This window comes from Talpa europaea (genome assembly GCF_964194135.1).
Source record: "Talpa europaea genome assembly, chromosome: X".
NCBI lineage: Eukaryota > Metazoa > Chordata > Mammalia > Eulipotyphla > Talpidae > Talpa > Talpa europaea.
Genome location: NC_140081.1, coordinates 71,823,740 through 71,831,695, shown reverse-complemented (window position 1 = coordinate 71,831,695; position 7,956 = coordinate 71,823,740).

Genomic DNA, 7,956 nt, shown 5'->3' with positions numbered 1-7,956 from the left:
GCTTATGGAGATGTCAAGGGAGATTCTATTTAGTGACATATTAGTAAAACAATGTGATTTCACAACTTGTACTAAACCAGGGCAATATTACTAATCTTGGAAGATGAGATTCTCTTTTTTATTTGGGATGAAACTATTCCCCATGAATAGGGTTTTTGGCTTTGGAAGTTACTTGTTCAGAAGATTAGTAAGTTTTAAACACAGTCACAGGTAAAATATTTGCTTCATATTTTATGAAAAAGGTGGGAGGAATGCAGCTGACATTAATTAAATGACTATCGATCTTATTTGAAAAATCAGAGGTTACTAAGTTACCGTAAAAGCTTGAGAGTTTCTTACACTTTGTTTTCAGGAAGCATTTAGTACTTTCTGATGGTATGATGTTTTAAATTTTTTCAGGGACCAAAAGGCACAGGTCTCTGAAATTAGTAAGAGCCTTTTAAAAGTATAACTAACCTTCATATGAGTTCACAATTGACTTCTAGGAGAGAATGTGGCAGGTGTAGACAGATGCTTTAAAATTTAAGGAATAATGACTTAACATGCAATCAAGTACCAGGGTTTAGTTTAGATCAGTTTATATTTAATATAATTCAGAGAGCTTTTACTCAGTAGTCCATTGACCCGTAGAGTAGGTGTTATCTGGGAACTTAATAAAATGCAGAATCTCAGAACCCAACCCAGACCCACTCAATCTGCATTTTAACACCATCCTCAGGTGATCGATTTGCACTTTCTAATAATTTTTTTATTGACATGACATTGCATTATAACATATTTCATGTGCGCATCATTATAAATCAGTGTTTGTATATACTACATTAAGTTCACCGCTAAAGTCCAATTCTATTGTTCACCATACAGTTGACCCCTTTTTCATCTGATTAAACCCTTCCCTTCTGTTAACCATTAATTTGGTCTCATAGTCTTATTTCACTAAGAATAACACCCTTTAAGTTCATGCATGTTGTTGCAGATGGCAAGATTTTATCTTTTTTAAACAGCTGAGTTGTATTCCCTGGTGTTTCTATATCTCATCTTTTTTTAAAAAAAGATTTATTTATTTATACATAGAAGAACGGGGACACAGGCCAGATGTGCAGGAGGGTGAGAGGATTCACCAGAGACAGAGTGGGGAACAGAACAGGCAGACTGACTGAAATGCACTGCTGAGGGGAGCAGCAGGAGAGAAAGGAGAGGTCTGCCGCGCCATGTAGGTTTCTCGCCGGCCAGCCGGGATAGAACCCACATTGCAGAGGCTGCAGACAGTTTCACAGCGCTGTGCTTAACCTGCCGCGCCACCAGGGGAGGCCCGAAAAGTGAGGTGATTCTGTGAGGACCGGAGCATTGCTTCAGAGGAGAGTTATTAAGGGAATGAACCTTCATATCCTGGGCGCATCAATGTGTAGATTTGTTGACTGCCTGCTTAATCAAAAGCTGTCATTCACCTGATGCTGAATGAGAAACAAAGTGCCCTTCAGAGTCCTTAAGGATGGGAAAAATATTTAGAAGAGAGATGACAGCCAGTATATAAGACAACAAAAACAGTGCTGGTGGTGAAACTCACACACCTGCTTAGAGTACAGCCCAAACCACAGCTAATGGCACTGGGGACATGGGGAGATGGATGGATGGGCAGCTCATCCTCTGCTCACTTTCACAGTGAATCTTCTTCCTCTTAACTCGCCATTCCCAGGCAGTCAGAACCCAGTCAGATTCTCAAGTCCTCCTTTCCCCTCCCCGCCTCTCCCCTCCCCTCCCCTGCCTTCCCCTCCCCTCCCCTCTTACATTTTCTCCTTACCAATTCCTTCTCTTGGCCTTGGATACACCTCTTATTTCTATGTCTTCGGGCAACAGCTTTGACATCAGCGCCAGACCTGCATCTCCATTCGAATGTCTCACAACCACTCCAAACTCATTTTCTTTAAATTCCAACTCCCTCGCTATCCCACTTTAAATCTATTGCTTGTATTTCTGCTTTGAGCTGTGTGAAAGGGATGTTACCAGGCAGAAGGTGGAATGGGCCAGTGTTGAGAACATAGCTTGAGCGGCAGTGTCAAAGAAACAGTCCCAGGTCCTCCTTTTAGATGCCCGTTTAATGGAAAATAAGTGGAGAATTAAAAGATCTTGACCACCGACAGCCCAGGGGCAGAGAGCCAATGATCTTCTGTCTCTGTCTATTCTCCCTGGACATGAAGAAATGAGGATCAGGGAGGCAATGAAATTAGTAAGAATGTTCTTTTACTTTCTCTTTACAATCCAACAGCTGTGACAAGGTTCTGCGACAAAAGAAAGTTGTCAGCCAAGGAGAAAGTCCCTTTATAAAGTCTTTAGATGTCAAGATATATTGACACACTGTGCACACACATTTGGAAAATGATTTTTAAAATTTCCCTCTAGATTGATAAATTTGGTTGTGGTGAGGTTTGTGGCTACTCTGTGTTTCACAGCGTTCTAGCCAAACCAGGGATTAACATCACGATTAATTATTATCTGTGAGACCAAGATTCCAAATAGGAGAATAATAATAACTTATTTCATAAGTTTTCCTTGAGTATTAAGTAACCATAGTATTTAGTACATTTCTGTTCACAAAGAGCTCAATAAATGTTGTTTCTCTATTCCTTTCAAAAAAATGTATTAGCGTATCCTCTCCCCCAGAACACAGAACGTGGGTGGTGCCTGAGTCAATTTACTACTTGAGGAATTGACCTTGGAGTTAGTTAGGGAGCAAAGAGAACACAAATGCCCAAAGTGGAACTTCCTCAAAGACACAGAATCTGACTTGAGTTTGTTTTTAAAATAAATTTTTTTACATTAAAATCTGAAGTATTCCTTCCATCCATGTTAACACTGGAACAGAATGAGAACTCTGCTCTGTGAAGGAGTCCATAAAATAAATAGTAATAATAAAAATAACAACAATAACAGCTAATATTTGATTAACAATGTGCTAGTGTGCAAATCACTTTGATCCCAAAACCCCATTGTGTAGCTACTGTAATTTTCCACAGGGCACAACAAAAAGTTTTTTTTTTTTTAAAATAAGCTGCTGCTCTAGAGGATGTGGGCTACTAATAGCTGGAGGGTCCTTTGTTTGCTGAGCACGTTTCTGAGTAGAGAAGAAACCCAAACCAGAAAGCCTGGGCATAAAAGAAGATAGATAAAAAGGAGACATATTAGCCATGAGAAGCAAGACTTGGAAAGCATATCTAATGGGCAATTTGGAGAAAATGTAGTTTTTCTTGTCATCTCCTTTAGGTTGTCTTTGAAATCTTCAGTATGATATACATTTGATGTGAAGGGCTTCTTTAACAGAGAATGAAAAGAAGTTCTGAGTTCTCTGGTACAGTTAGGAGATATTGTACATGGATACTGCCAGTATATGGATCATTCTATCACACAAATAAAGAAAGGGAGGCTTAGCGAGGCTAAGAAATTTCTTCATGAAGGAAATATAGGCAAAACACTACATGACATGCACCTCAGTAACATCTTTAAAGACACAACACCCAAGGCAGTGATAGTGAAGGCAAAGATAAACAGCTGGGATTACATCAAATTAAAGAGCTTCTGTACAGCAAAAGAGGCAGTAACCAAAACAAAGAGACACCCCACCGATTGTGAGAAAATTTTTGTACACAACACTAATGATAAAGGGCTGATCACAAAAATCTATAAAGAGCTGATGAGACTCAGCAAAAACAAAGTAAATAACCCAGTCAAAAAATGGGCAGAAAAGCTAAGAAGAAACTTCTCCAAAGAGGAAATGCAAATGGCCAGTGGGCATATGAAAAAATGTTCAACATCACTTGTAATCAGGGAAATACAAATCAAAACTACAATGAGATACCATCTTACACCAGTGAGAATGGCACATATTAAAAAACTAGCAACAACAAATATTGGTGAGGATGTAGAGAAAAAGGAACTCTCCTGCACTGCTGGTGGGAGTGCAAACTGGTCATATCATTATGAAGAGCTGTGTGGAGATTCCTCAATCTGCTAAAGATGGAGCTTCCATATGATCCAGCAATTCCAATCATAGGTATTTACCCAAAGGGCACAGAAACATTCATTCCAAAGGGCACCTGCACCCCTATGTTTATAGCAGCTCTATTTACAATAGCTAAGCTATGGTAACGACCCAAATGCCCAAAAATAGATGACTGGATCAAGAAGACCACTACATATGTACCACTACATATACACAATGGAATATTACTCAGCAGTCAAAAAAGATACACTCATTTAATTTGCAGCAACATGGATGGAGCTAGAGGGGATCATGCTCAGTGAAATAAGCCAGAAAGAAAAAGAAAAATACCAGATGGTCTCACTCATAGCACGAATTTAGAAAACCTAAATTAGGGACCAGGAAAGAGACTAATTATAATAAAGTGAAACTCAAAACCAACAAGCAACTATAACTCAGAGACACACTATGGGGGTGGGAAGAAGGGAGTAGGATCAAAACAAGAGGGGGTGGGAATTGTATGGGGACTATAACCAAGATGAAAATGCATGCACTGTGCAAATATGGAAAATGATGAAAAAATATATACAATGAAATAAAAAAAATTAAAAAAAGAGAAAATTAAAGAAAAAAGAAATTTTTTCATGATCAATAACTAGGAAGTCAAGGGGTCAAGATTTAACCCCTGTTCTTTTTTTAAAAAGATTTATTTATTTATGCATACAAGAACTGGGGTACGGGCCAGAGGTGTGTGGGGTGAGGGGATTCACCAGAGAAAGAGTGGGAAACAGAGCAGACAGACTGACTGAAATGCACTGCTGAGGAGAGCAGTTGGTGAGTCAGGATTGGTCTGCTGCGCCACGCCACGTGGGCAACTCCCTGCCTGGGCAGAGATCGAACTCACTGCAGTGGCTGAGGATAGCTTCATAGTGCTGAGACTTAACCACTTGTGCCACCAGGGAGGCCCTACCCCCTGTTCTATAATATCCCAGTACTTAGGATCTTAACCTTTAAGATAGACCACTTTTTGGAATACTGTAGTTTTAAATGTTTTTAAAAATCAGTTTATAATCTTACCCTCAAAGCTGCCATAGTCTCCTGGCTCACTGGAGTACTTACAATGTGTCCTCCTTGGCTAAGGAGTAAAGGATTCCTTTATCCTTCCTCCTTCCACAGCAAATTTGAGGAAGATAGGCAGAATGTGACCTTCCCGGGAATAAAATTTGGAAGGCTGCCTGTGAAGTGTATGGCTCCTCAATTTCAAATGAAGAGCTGAACAGAGCCAAATGGTCTTCATGAAATGAATAAAACAGTGTAAGAGCCTATGACAGCAGACTAATCTTAAAACCCTCTCTCCTTGCTTTTAACACCTTCTAAATGGTTTCCTTTCCACTAGAAAATTGGGCATACTTCCTATGTTCTCCTTTCAAGTTCCTCTCTTCTCCCCCTCCCCCTTCTGGCTCCCTCTCCTTCACTGAAAAATTCAGAGCAGCTTTAGAGGGTTTCAACACTTCACTTTCCCATTTCAATCACCTTGTCAGGTGTTTTCTGTGGGTTACTGAGCTAAGTAAGCCCAAACTCATCAAGAGCTACCGAGAGCCCAGTCATCAGTTCAATAGCAAGGATCTTTGGTAGGGAGTGCCTGCCGGTGCTGGGAATAAATCCAGTATGTGATGGTGCAGAATCTTCTGCCGTACAAACGTTTCTACAATCGGGTGACTAGAATCACCTGCAGTTAGTCTGTTGGTTAGGAAGCTGTGAACAGCTCCGCTTTTTTGTAGTACCCCAAAACCAGGCTCACTGTGCTACCTTTTGTGTTTCAGAATCATTTGATTAGTGCCCATTCCTCAAAGATCTGAGGATTAAGCTGGGCCTCTATGTCACCTCAGAGTTCCTTTTTAGACTTTTCAAACTTCTAGTGCCTGTTTAACCAATTACTTGTATTATCTGTATTTTGAAATACCTAATGATTTGTTTTTCTAAGGAAGTGGGTTTTTTCAGTGTTTTGATGAATAGATGGTCTGAGTCAGCAGGATATTCATTACATTTCCCATAATTTTCAAGTATTTTGACACTGACCCAATCCTAGCAAAAAGAGCAGGCTAAGAGGGCAATATGTATAACTAAAATCTTCATTGTCTTCCTTTAGTTTAATCATCTGCAATAGATCTTCAAGGAGAGAAACACATGGAGGTCTTTGTGGGTATGTTTTGGTCTAGTCACAACTTCCTGACCTCTACATGTCTGATCTATACGTGTATCAGAGCACTTCAGGGGTGCTGAGATAGTAATCCCCTCGAATAACCTGCTAGGCCCTTTCTGGCTATAGGAGCCTCATCCATTTACCTCTTTGTGACAGAAAAATACTACCATTTTTTCCCTAGGTGTGCTTTAGGAAATGATTGGGAAGCATTGTTTTATTGTTCATGAAAATGTATTCTGTGGAATTGTCTCTTATGAGATTAGCAGGTGTTACGGGGGAAATATGATCTGTAGCCAGATAAACTTGGAAAGTTCTGGGTTAAAAAGAAGATTAACCCTAGGTCCCAGTTTGTCCAGGATATTTCTGATATGTTTGTCTCAGTGTAATTATTAATAACATCCTGTTTGGGACTCAGAATTGGCCTAGTTTGTATGATTAATTATAGGTCTCCTTATCTTTGAGACATAGACCTTGTGCAGCATTTCCAACACTTACTTGTCCATGGAACTTTTTTTCAAGGAGTGTATTGTGTGCTCCATGGAATATATTTAAGATTCATTGTATTTGGATCTATTTTATTTCTATGACTTAGATCACAATCTATAGCATTAGATTTAAAACCAGATCAATTTAGATCTGAATTCTGCTTTGCTTCTATCTGTATAACCATTGGCAATTTAAATAAAAAAAATTTTTTTTTGTAGAGGCATATTTTTATTTATTTATTTATTTGTTTGTTTGTCTGTTTTGTTTATACATGCACTGGGTACAGTCAGAAGCGCGAGAGGGTGAGAGAATTCACCAGAGCCAGAGCAGGGGAAGGACCGAAGCACACTGCTGAGGGGAGCAACGGGCGGCAGGAGAGGTCGGCGCGCCATGTAGGACCCTCCTCCGGTGGCCGGGGAGCAGCCGGGGATAGAACCAGCGCCGCAGAGGCCGCGGGCAGCTTCGCAACCCAGCGCTCAACCGCTGTGCCACCGGGGAGGCCCTAAATAAAATTTTTGAGCTTTAGTTTCTTCATCTGTAAAATATGGATAATGTTACCATTTGATAGGTTGGTTTGAAGGTTAAACGATCTAATGCTTATAAATTGACAAAATTCCAAGCATATAGTAAGTGCTATATCATAGGTAGTGTGAAACATTAGAACTAAAGTAGAGAGTTCAGAGGTTTTATAGTCACACGGATCTGGATTTGAATTCTGATTTTGATCACAAAATGTATGATTGTGGACAGTTCGTTTCTTCACATGTCAAGTTGGGAAATTAATAGTTTGTAACTCATAGGCTTTGTAGGGGATTTTGTACATGCAGAAGATAAAACATGTATTATCTAACAGAGTAGCTAGGACATAGACTTTACTGCATTATTAGTATTTTTGTTTCTATTTTATTTATGCTTCTGATATAATTGTTATTTATATATCTATGGGCACATGATAATGACAAAGTATTCAAGTTGCCAAAGAGTGTTTGTATTACACTGGACTAATGTAGATGCATGACATATAAGTGAGATAGGGACCCTAATATACTTGGCAACCGTCATTGAAATAATTTCTTATAAAATGAATATAATTAATGTAGATTAGTCATGAGGATTACTACGTTGCAACCATTGTGGGATTTTAAAAAATGTTGTGGTAATTAATTTCTTTAGTAAAGTCCTTGGTGAGACTATTTGTGAGAATTTTTTGGTGGACAATTGTTTCTGAGATAATGATGAGTTAGGGTAAATAATGAAAGAAAATTTGTAATTTCCATTTATTCAATTATAA